The 10,851-nt window shown below is 54.0% G+C and overlaps 1 pseudogene; it reads left to right on the top strand.

Moving 5' to 3' along the window:
* The first annotated feature begins 10,347 nt into the window (after positions 1-10,347).
* On the top strand, positions 10,348-10,637 carry LOC111820113 (40S ribosomal protein S29 pseudogene; annotated as a pseudogene).
* Positions 10,638-10,851: the final 214 nt, after the last annotated feature.

Genomic DNA, 10,851 nt, shown 5'->3' with positions numbered 1-10,851 from the left:
CCTGAAGTCTTTTAGCTAAATAATAGTTTTGCTTAATCAGTAAAGAATGTCTGCAGTGAGCATTGTACTTCTTTTAAGAACCATCTATATGGGATCAAACTGACAGCAGCAACGTGAAAGATGAGACAGGAAACTTAGGGAGGCCATGACTATATGTTAATGGAGGAGGAGCAGTTCAGAAAAGCAAGGTGTGAATGGTTGTACAACTTGAATGATGAAATCACTGAATTATACATGTGGAAACTGTTGAATTGGTGTATGTTCTGCTGTGTATATTCTCAAGAACAACAACTAAAAATAAATTTTAAAAGATAAGAAAAAGTCCTGCTGGTGCTGCCTCCATCCTGGCGCTTACCCCTGTTGATGCAGTGAATGAGTGTTTATCCACCTGTCTCCTCCATGGGACCGCAGGAGCTGCAGGGTAAGGGCAGTACCTGCATCCTTTCTGTGTCACTGGAGCCTAGTACACAGCCAGCACGGAGCAGCGCTCATTCAATGTCCATAGAATGAATAACTTCACGGAGCTCCCTGAATCTAGCTTTATCTCTATGAATTGGATATAGTACAGCTCGTATTTATTTCTCTGTCTATCAACTGTGTCTCTGTAAAATATTTCTACGATTTATATGTTTTCTCTAAAGATCTAGTTTCTGTCCATGATGCACCATTTGAGTGTCCAGCCTGATGCAGTCGAGGGCCTGCTGTGTGTTACCTCTCTGTCGCTCATGACAACTCTGTGAAATAGATTCTATTATCCCTGTTTTACTGGTGCAGTGGTGGTTCAGTGGTAGAATTCTCCCCTCCCATGCCAAAGACCTGGGTTCGATTCCTGGCCAATGCACCTCATGTGCAACCACCACCCATCTGTAGTGGAGGCTTGTGTGTTGCTATGACGCTGAACAGGCTTCAGCAGAGCTCCCAGAAAAAGATGGACTAGGAAGAAAGGACTAGTGACCTACTTCTGAAAATCAGCCAGTGAAAACCCTATGGATCACAATGGTCTGATGCGAAACCAATCGTGGGGACAGCGCCATGGACCAGGACGGGACCAGCATTTCATTCTGTTGTATATGGAGTCACTATGAATTGCAGGCCGACTCAAAAGCAGCTAACAACAACATCCCTATTTTACAGATGAGGAAACCGAGGTTCAGAGCAAGGAAGTAGCTTACAAGTAAGAGGCTGCTGACTGAGGAAGTGAACTCAGGACTGACACAGGGAAGAATTAGGCGCTGCCCTTGCCCTTGAGGTCCCGCAGTCCCATGGAGGAGACAGGGCTAGGGCTCCTCTGACCTCTCAACACCTCTCTCACACCAGCCCTGTACCCACTGTCAGCCATCACTCCTCACTGGCCCCTTGGCCGTGTTCCTGCTTCCAGGCAAGACATGAGCTCACCTCCACCCATCACCTCATCTTGCCAGCAGCAGGCGGCCTCAACGTCGCCACTTCATTCAAGTCCATAAACATTTCCTGGGTGCCTACTATGTGCTGAGCACTACGCTGAGAACGAGGGCTAAAATAATGAATGCCAAGGCCACCAGCTATGAGCTCCCAAGGGCAGGAAGCCCAGAGCATAGAGACAGCAGGACCTGGTCAGCACACCCGAAAGTGGCCTCTGTATGTTCCCAAAGGAAGCTGGTCCCACTTTGAGGATGCTGGAGCACGTCACATTCAAAGACCCACCACACCTGTAAAGCTGGGCATGGAACCCCTGGGCTGCCCCAGCCCTCACCCACTTTGGGTCTGTCTCTTCGGCGAGGCTTCCACCCAGCAGAGTCTGGGCTGGAGGAACTGCCACCCTACACCCCTATCTAGGGCTCGTCAAAGAGCACAGGGACAGGCCTGGCCCACCTGCCATCTGCCTCTTGGGTCTCTAGGCCAGAGGGCAGCACCTTCACAAGGGGTCCAAAAGCGACCCCCCTAATAACTCCCATATGTGCACAGCAGTTTGCAAAAGACTCCACCTCCTTTTCTTCACTTTACCATGGGTAAGGAATTGTCCAGGGTCACTCGGCATCTAATGGTGGAGTCTGGGCTGGAACCAAGGAGTCCAGACTCCCGGCCAAGGTGGAAGGGCCTGTGATCTTTGTTCATATGTCAGTACCCTACATGGGCCCCTCTCTCTTCTAGACTCAGTTCCCTCCCTGTACAGTAAAGGGGCAGGACTGGAAAACCTCTCAGATCCCTTCAGGCTTCACCATGCCCATTGTCTACAACAGTAGCGAAGGCTGGCCATTATAAAGAGGAGGAAACTGAGGCTGAGAGCTTTCCAGAGTTCCAGGGTGGCCCGAGGCCTGAGGCTCCGACTCAGTCCCTCACCGTGTGTCAGAGAGAGAGGCGTCAAGTTCCCACAAGACCAGAAGTATGAGTCACCAGATGTGGAAATGATGCTGGCACGGGGGTGCTTGGGGGCCAGAAAATGCACCCTCACAGAAACCACAGCCAAGAAGGAGCTGTGGTGGGGGCACGGGCTGTCAGGTGCAAATACAGACATTCAGAGGGTGTACACAGTCGTCTTTTAGCTCAAGGGCAGTGGAAGCTGCCAGACCTCCGATAATAACAATCAGCATCATCACAATACAAACGACAACAGCACACAGTGGTTCGCTATTGTCAGGCACTTTACACCTGTTACCTTCCTTCACCTCTCAAAGCTGCCAGGTGAGTGGTCTATGACCCCGTTTTACAGATGAGACCCCCGGGGCTGGGACAGACTAAGAAACTTTGCCCCAGGTTACACAGCAGGAAGTGGGACACCCTGTTTGGTCACCCCAATACCCTGTCCTTTGAACTCCACCTGGAAGGGCCCCACACAGTCAGCACATTTCTCTTCCGAGGCCTAACTGAGGCCTCAACTCCTACCTCGGTCTGTGAGGGCCTCGTGAGGTGGAGATAGGACACTGGGCTGAGAGGATGATGACCGGCTGATTCCAGCTCAGTCCCACAACCAACCCCCTCTGGTCCTCAGCCACAACCTCGCAAAACCAGAAGCATGACCTGGAGCGCTTCTCCAAGGCCTTTCCTCGGGCCATGACATTTGAGAAGTCTCCAGAGGCCACAGCTGAGGCTGACCCAGGGACCTGAGCTGAGGCAGGGGCTGAAGAGGGGAAGGCCCTGGAGGTGGAGACTTTGACAAATGGGCTATGAGCCCTCCCAAGAGGCCCCTGTGATGGCTGAAGTGCCCCCCTGCCCCCACGTGCAGGCAGCTAAAGGTGCAGATGTTCACCAGTAGGAACGTTTCCAAGCCACCCTGGAGTCAGGCTACTGGATCCCGGAGACAGAGGGTACAACTCGGGGACCCTGCTAGTACTCCACAGCACCAGCCTCAAGGAAGTTACCAGAGGAAACACCAAAGACCCCAATGCAAAGATGGCTGCTGACTGGGGGCACGCAGGAGAGCAGGCCAGTCAGCGGCCCTGACAGGCCACAGCCTGGGCCAGGCTCCAGGCCTCAGGGGAGACAGTAATATGGGGGGCGGGGGGAGCAGCCATCCTGGGGAAGAGGGAAGACAGAAGGGAGACACCCTTGAGGAGGGAATGGCAGGTGGACACATCCCCAGTGCCGGCAAGGGTACATCTGTGACGAGAAGCAGGACTCCCGTCTTAGGGCACAGGCCCGCCTGCTGGACCCCGATGCCCTTCCTTTGACATCTTCCTCGGGCCTCCCCCTCTCCCTTGTCTCTCTCTCTGCATTCCTCTGGGAGCTGATCAGGGCTTGAATGACACCCCAGATGACTCTTGCTATTAATTCCCACACAGAGAATGGGCCCCTTGTTCTCCATCCCTCTGCTCCCGAGGAATGGCCGTGGCCAAAGCCATCCTCAGAGTTCCTGACTTAACCCTTCTCCCGGCCGCTCCTCTGCGTAGCCCACACCCAGGGCCTCGGCCAGCCAGGGGTGTACAGAGAGGGAGTCTGGGAGAGAGAGGGGCTCCTTCCAGCCCAGAGTTCCCTGGGTAAAGTCCCCAGGATGGGAGGGCAGGACCTTCCCACCCTCCCCAGGGGTCTGACCCAGCTCCTCATTTTGGTTCTCAGTCAGGCTTTGGCGGTCCAAAGGCTGCTCAACCGGAGTGTGGGAGGCCAGAGGTCTGCAGCCCCCCAGGTCCAGCCTGATGTCTCTGGTCCCCAGGGAGGCCTCTTCGAGGGGCAGATGGGAGGCTCATGCACTGGGCCCCACTCTGGCCCTGAGAGGGTTAACATGGGCTGGAGGCAAGACACCACCTGTCAGGGCACGTAGCTGAGGACAGATGAGGTGGCTGCCCTTTTTTGATCCTCTGAGCTTGGAGGACAAGGAGGAACTGCACTGTTGAGTCAAAGCCGTCATCCCCCAGCCCCGGCAGGGGCAGGAAGGAACGGCAGCTTAGACAGAGTGGGAAGAGCTGCAGAGGCCATCTAGGTTTGCCCCTCATGGAGCAGATGGGGAAACTGAGTCCCAAGCAGGGAGAGCATGATCCCTGTCCCTCTGCAAGCCCACGGCACCTCCCAGTACCCAGGTCCCTTGCTTCCGGACCAAGACGCTTTTTCCCTCCCCAGGCCCCTCCACTCCCCTTCCTGCCGGTCCCTGGCTCTGTCCCAGGCCCAGCTGTGTGACTTTGAGCACTTCAGCTTGCCTCTCAGGGCCTGGAAAGCTCACGCAGAAAGTGGGCATGAAAACTCCTGCTCAGCCGTCAAAATCTGCCACCTTTGCCTCTTGCCCCAGGATAAGGTACAAACAAATGCTCCAGCCCAGAGGTCAATGAGGACTGTCCCAGGGGGTTTGAGCCCACTCTCCAGCCTCATCTCCCGCCTGTCCCCCACCCACAGACACAGGCCCTGGGGGCACAGGGGTGAGCTCCTGGGAAGCTGGGAAGGGCCCAGAGGCAGAACGGAGACGCTAGGAAAAGGACGAGGGAGCTGGGGTGCAGGGCACAGGCAAGAGGGAGGAAAAGGGCCACCCAGAGCACGCAGGTGGACCACGCATGGTGGCCGGGGGAAAAGCAAGCTGGAAACACGTGCCAGAGCCGGGTGGGAGGGCCCTGACGATCAGCACAGGGGGCTCCGTGCCCTCAGCCTGGAGAGCTGCTTCACAATCATTTGCCCGAATCTTGGTTTCTCTAAGGCGTCCCCTCTTCCCATCTCTCTCATTTTCCCAGGGCCCTCCACCCCCAGGCAGCCTCCCCACATTTCCAGGTAAACGGAGGCAGGGCAGAGACAGAGAAATATGTGGGGGGAGAGAGGGAGAGAGAGAAAAACAGGGAGAGAGACAGACAGAGATGACGATCTGGAGAACAGAGGCAGGGTGGAGGAAGAGGCAGCAGCGGTGAGCCAGGGGCAAAGACAGACGGAAACAACCAAATATGGGTCAAAATGAAGACGCTTCCTGAGAGGAGGCTGTGGACACAAAGGAAGAAAGGGGAAGCAGAGGAAGACATCAAGGCAGAGAGAAAGACAAGGACGTGGATGGCAGGCAGGGGCAGAAGGGAGAAAGCAAAGGTCAGGAGGAAGAGGCCACCTAAGGACGGGGGAGGGGGGAGAAGGAGAGGGAGCTTGGGGGCGAGAGGAGGACGGAGAGGAGGAGCGGGGCAGGGAGGCAGGCCTGGCCGGGCTGCCCAGAGCCCCACCCATTCCTGCCCCTCCCACCCCCTCAGTCCATACCTGGCCCCAGGAACAGACTGCTCCCCGCCCTGGGTCCCTCCTGTGCTCCCGCACCTGCTGAGGCCGCACCTGCGCCCTGGCCTTCAGAGAGCCGGGCTGCACGCTCAGGACTTGGCAATGCAGATGACACCACAGGGCCCAGAGGGGTGGTCTGCCACTGCCTCAGCCCCTCCAGCCTGATGGAAGTTTTGAGGCTGGGAAGGGGGACCCTGAGAGTATCTATTCCAATCGTTCCCCCACTCACTGTATCATAACCACTGGGGAGAGTTTAAAAATACCGATTCCCAGGCTCCACCGAACTCTGTCTTAGAATGGGACCTAGGAATCAGCACTTACAACAAGTCCCCCAGAGAGCTTGCTGTGGTGCCAGGTTTGGGCCACACTGGCAGATGAGGAGGATGCTGGTGGCCAGAGAGGGGCTGTGCCCCACCTGGCGTCACACAACAGTTCCAGGCTGACCTGTAAGACCTCCCAAGTCCCAGCCAGGGCTCTTTCTCCCTTAGGGTGGGGCTGCCAGGAGGTCTGGGTCAGCCTTGCCACACAGGCACTCAGGAAGGGCTTAGGCAAGCAGTACCGTCTCCTTTCTCTCCGTCCCTCTGGCCCCAAGGCAGGGCACAGCTCTCCAGGGGCTGCAGGGCAGTTGCCATGCTGAGGCCGAGACATCAAATGAGGGGAAGAAGGCATCTGGCCAGAATAGGATTTCTGTCCCCATTTCCCCACCCCCGTGTCCCTAGTGCCAAGGCCTGGGGCTGTGAGCTCTCGCCAGAGATGGAGGCGTAGGGTGGGGCAGGAGGGAGGAGGGGAAGACCCAGGAGCTTCCTGTCCCCCCTCTTTCCCGTAGCCTCCCTGGGCTCAGGGCTGGGTCCTGCGGGGCGGTGGCATCTGGAGCTGACAGATCTGCCCTGTCCTTCGGGTCTGCTGGAGGAAGGGGTGGAACTCCTTGGAGTTGACTCTGATCCTCCAGCTCCTCCCCCTGCCCCAGGTCTCCCGGAGGCCCTCAGTGCCAGAAGCAGGAAGAGCACTGGACTGGGAGTCAGAAGCCTGCTCCATGCCTGAGACTTCGGAGTCTCTAATGCACAGCCCCCCTCCTCTCCTGTCACCATCTCACCAATCTCCCACGGGCCTCCCCCCATCATCCTGCACCTGCAGCTACTTTCATTCATTCGTTCATTCATTTATTCGTTGGACATCTCCGGTGTGCTAGGCACTCAGCCAATCACTGAGGATTCATGAAGCTGACGTCCTTGTGCAGAAGACAGAGAATGAAAACCTAATCTCACAATAAATATGTAATTGTAAACTGAGTGTTATAAGGGAAAAGGTACTGGTGCTGGCAGAGAGAATAACAGGGAAGCTAACTGAGATTGGAGTACATCAGGGAGGGGTCTCTGTAGAAGTGACCTTTAGGCTGAGCCCAGAGGAGGAGTCAACTGGTGATGGGTGGAACACTGTTGGGGCAGAGGGAACTGCATTTGTGGAGGCTCCAAGGTGGGAAAGCGCTTCCTGAGTTTAAGGAGATGTAGATACGGAGTGGGAATGGGCCAGGTCATGCCAGGCCAGGCTGAAGACTGGGATTCTTACTCTAAGAGCCATGGAAGGAAGCATTTATTGGATATGCCTGCGATTTGCAGGCTCTATTTTCCCATGTGCCTCTGCCCACAGCTGTGTGTTTAGGACAAATGAGCACACTGGGCGGCTATAAGAGGTGGGGGAGGGGAGAGCTGTCCCCAAATGGCTGCCAGGGCTGATATGAGCCGGGCCAGGGGATAGGCCCTCTGGGGAGAGGAGAAGTGGGGCAGAGTTCTCCGTGGGGTATCTCCCTGATCAATGAGGTCAAGCAAGCACTTATTGAGCACCTGTTGTGTGCTCACTTGAACCCTGATTAGCTGCCGTGGAGATGGGCCTCTGATGGGCACCCTTGGCCCCTTCACCCCCAGCCCAGCTCCCTGCCCTTGGGCATCCACAGCTCCGGTCCTCGGTAGCGCCCTGGATTACCCAATGAAACAACGGGGGACACGAAGTGGGAAGACCTGTGTTCCAGACTCCACTCTATCATCTCCTGAGCTGGGCAACCTTGACAAAACCAGATGTGGGCCTTTTCTAGAAAACGGTAAACCCCTGCTAGTAAATCTGGAAGAACCCCTGGAGATCACAGAGGCCAACTCCTTCATTGTACAGAGGAAGGAACCAGCCCAGAGAGGGGGACTGCCTTCCTGAATGTCAAACAGCAAGAGCTGGGACACATATCTTCCACCTTCGCATCTAGTTCCTTCCATGTGCACCTGCTGAGGCCGAGTCACTGACTTTAACTCCAGCGTCTAAGTCCAAAACAGGAGACATTCAAGCTCTCTGATTTCTCAGCTTGCCCCCTGCTAGGGAGGCGAGACAAATACAAAATGCCGGTGAGCAGTGAAGCCTGCACACTGCCTGGAGGGGACTGGGGGGAGGGAGAGAGGCAGCTGGAACGGGTGTGCCCTCGAGGCCCCGAAGCCTCTTAAGATATTCTACTTTCTGCATGAACCCAAGCAGCACCTTGATATGTGCACAAACCCCCAGGGCTATGCCTGAGTCTCTTGCTCTTATCTCCATAAATTCAACTCTTCACCCTAGAAAGGGAAGAGATTTTCTTGCATTTCATTATACCCAGAATATTATTATCTCCAATCCACTAGCCATCCTTGGGTTTTACTCTCTTCAAGACAATATTATCCTCAATAGGAGTCCCTGGGAACACAACAGAGAGTCCCTGATGGAGCAGGAGAAAAGTGGGGTGCAGAACTCAAATTCTAGTAAAAAGACCAGACTTAATGGTTTGACTGAGACTGGGGGAACCCCGGAAGACATGGCCCCCAGATTCTCTGTTAGCCCAAAACTGAAACCATTCCTGAGGCCAACTCTTTAGACCAAGATTAGACTAGACTATAGGACATAAAATAATACTCGTGAAGAGTGTGCTTCTTAGCTCAAATAGATACATGAAGCTAAATGGGCAGCTCCTGTCCAAAGGCGAGATGAGAAGGCAGAGAGGGTCAGGAGCTGGTTGAAAGGACACGGGAGATCCGGGGTGGAAAGGAGGAGTGTGCTGTCACAGTATAGGGAGAACAGCTAGGGTCACATAACAATGTATGTATAAATTTTTGTATGAGAGACTAACTTGAATTGTAAACTTTCACTTAAAGCACAGCAATAAAATAAAATAGGAGTCACTGGGTTGTGCAATGGTGCAAAGAAGTTAACTGAAATGTTGGAGGTTTGAGTCCACTCCGAGGCACCTTGGAAGGAAACAAAAACCAGAAAAGCAAACCCGTTGCCATCAAGTTGATTCTGACTCATAGCGACCCTATAGGACAGAGCAGAACTGCCCCCATAGAGTTTCCAAGGAGTGCCTGGTGGATTTGAACTGCTGACCTTTGGTTAGCAGACGTAGCTCTTAACCACTAGCCATCAGGGTTTCTACCTCGGAAGAAAGGCCTGGTGATCTCCTCCTGAAAAATCAGCCACTGAAAACCTTATCGAGCACAGTTCTACTCTGACACACATAGGGTCGCCATGGGTCAGAATCAACTCAACGAACAACTGGTTTACTGGTATTATCCCAAGTTCATTAGCCATCCCACCTGGACAATGTTGGACAGGAAGTGACAATTGAGATGACTGAGAGAATGCAGTTGACATGTCTACTCTGTCCCAGGCCCTATGCTAAACACTTGACACTCCTTATTTCTTTTATTCTTGGAAACATTCCTATGAGACAGGTTTCCTACCTCATCATTTACAGATGAGGAAACTAAGGCACAGGAAGATTGCATAACTTGGCCAAATCCCACAGCTGTTGAGTGAAGCAAGCACAGGATCTGAACCCTGACCTGTCCAGGTCCAGATCTAAGATCATCATCATTCAGCTCGCTATTTCACTATAAAGAGACATCATCAAAGAATAAGCAAACTTCATTCCAGGAGGGTCCCTGGAGGTCACACAAACACTACAGTCCAACTGGATCATCCCACTTTCACCTTTAGGGGACAGAGGCAAGCCATCTGAGAGCAGGAATACGTTCACAATGCCAACTCCCGTGGCCATTGGGTAGCCCAGTCCCCTGCTCTGGCCCTGGGCAGCAGCCTGGATGACTCAGTGAAAGAAAGGGGATATGGAGTGGGAGGAGCTGGGGTCCAGTCCCCGCTCCCTCATCTCCTGAGCCTGGCAACCTTGACTAGCCACCTCACCACCACCCAGCTTCTCAGCTGCCTGCTGTTGGTGGAAGGCCAGAAGCCTCTGTTAGCCACACGCAGCCCACCCTGCTCAGGTGGTCATTAAGGGCAGCTCCAGCCCCTCCAGGGGCAGCACGAAGTGCCACATCTGAAAAGGGCCTACCCTTCCCCTCTTTCCTCCTCCTCCAAAACCCTGTTGCCGTTGAGTCAATTCCGATTCCTAGAGACCCTATAAGACAGAGTAGAACTGCCCCTTAGGGTTTCCTGGGCTATAATCTTTACGGAAGCAGACTGCCACATTTTTCTCCCACAGAGCAGCTGGTGGGTTCAAACCACCAACCTCCTGGTTAGCAGCCGAGCGCTTTAACCACTGTGCCATCAGGGCTCCTCCTCCTCCTTCACCACTCTCTCAATCCTCACACATGTCTGTGCTATGTCCCCTAGTGAGTATCTGGAAAGGTATGATGAATGAGTGAATGAATGAATGAACAAACTCCCAGCTCATCAATGAGACAAGGCGAGCACTCACCCCTCTTACACAGTCACAGAGAGCCTGGCCCCAAGTGGGTCCTCAGGAAACCCAGGAACAAAAAGTCAGGGCCAAGCCCCTTCTGCCTTGGTGCATCCCTGGGTCACCAGCAGCTCTACGGGAGCCACTTGCAAAAATTCAGCCAGGGTCCCCGCTCTCGCTGTGTGTGCTCAAACCAGACGGTCCAATGCAGAAATACAGCCTCAATATGTGCCAACAGTGTTCCCATCAGTACACAAAGGATATAGGCTTCATCAAGTTGGACTAAGTGATTTCCCTCGAATGGATTATCCAAGACATCTACCCAACAAAAGAAGCAATGCAAACAGTATAAAAAATAAAAAAATCTTCAATTAAAAAAAAAAGGCAGGGTCAAGATGCCAAGTTCCAGCTCAGACACCAGTCAATCACTTCCCTTCTTGGGTCTCAGTTTACCTGTTTCTGCTTTTGTTCAATGGGATGATGATCTGCCCTTGTTCTGC

This window comes from Trichechus manatus, unplaced genomic scaffold (genome assembly GCF_000243295.1).
Source record: "Trichechus manatus latirostris isolate Lorelei unplaced genomic scaffold, TriManLat1.0 scaffold00027, whole genome shotgun sequence".
Lineage (NCBI taxonomy): Eukaryota > Metazoa > Chordata > Mammalia > Sirenia > Trichechidae > Trichechus > Trichechus manatus.
This window is presented reverse-complemented; position numbering and strand designations above follow the sequence as displayed.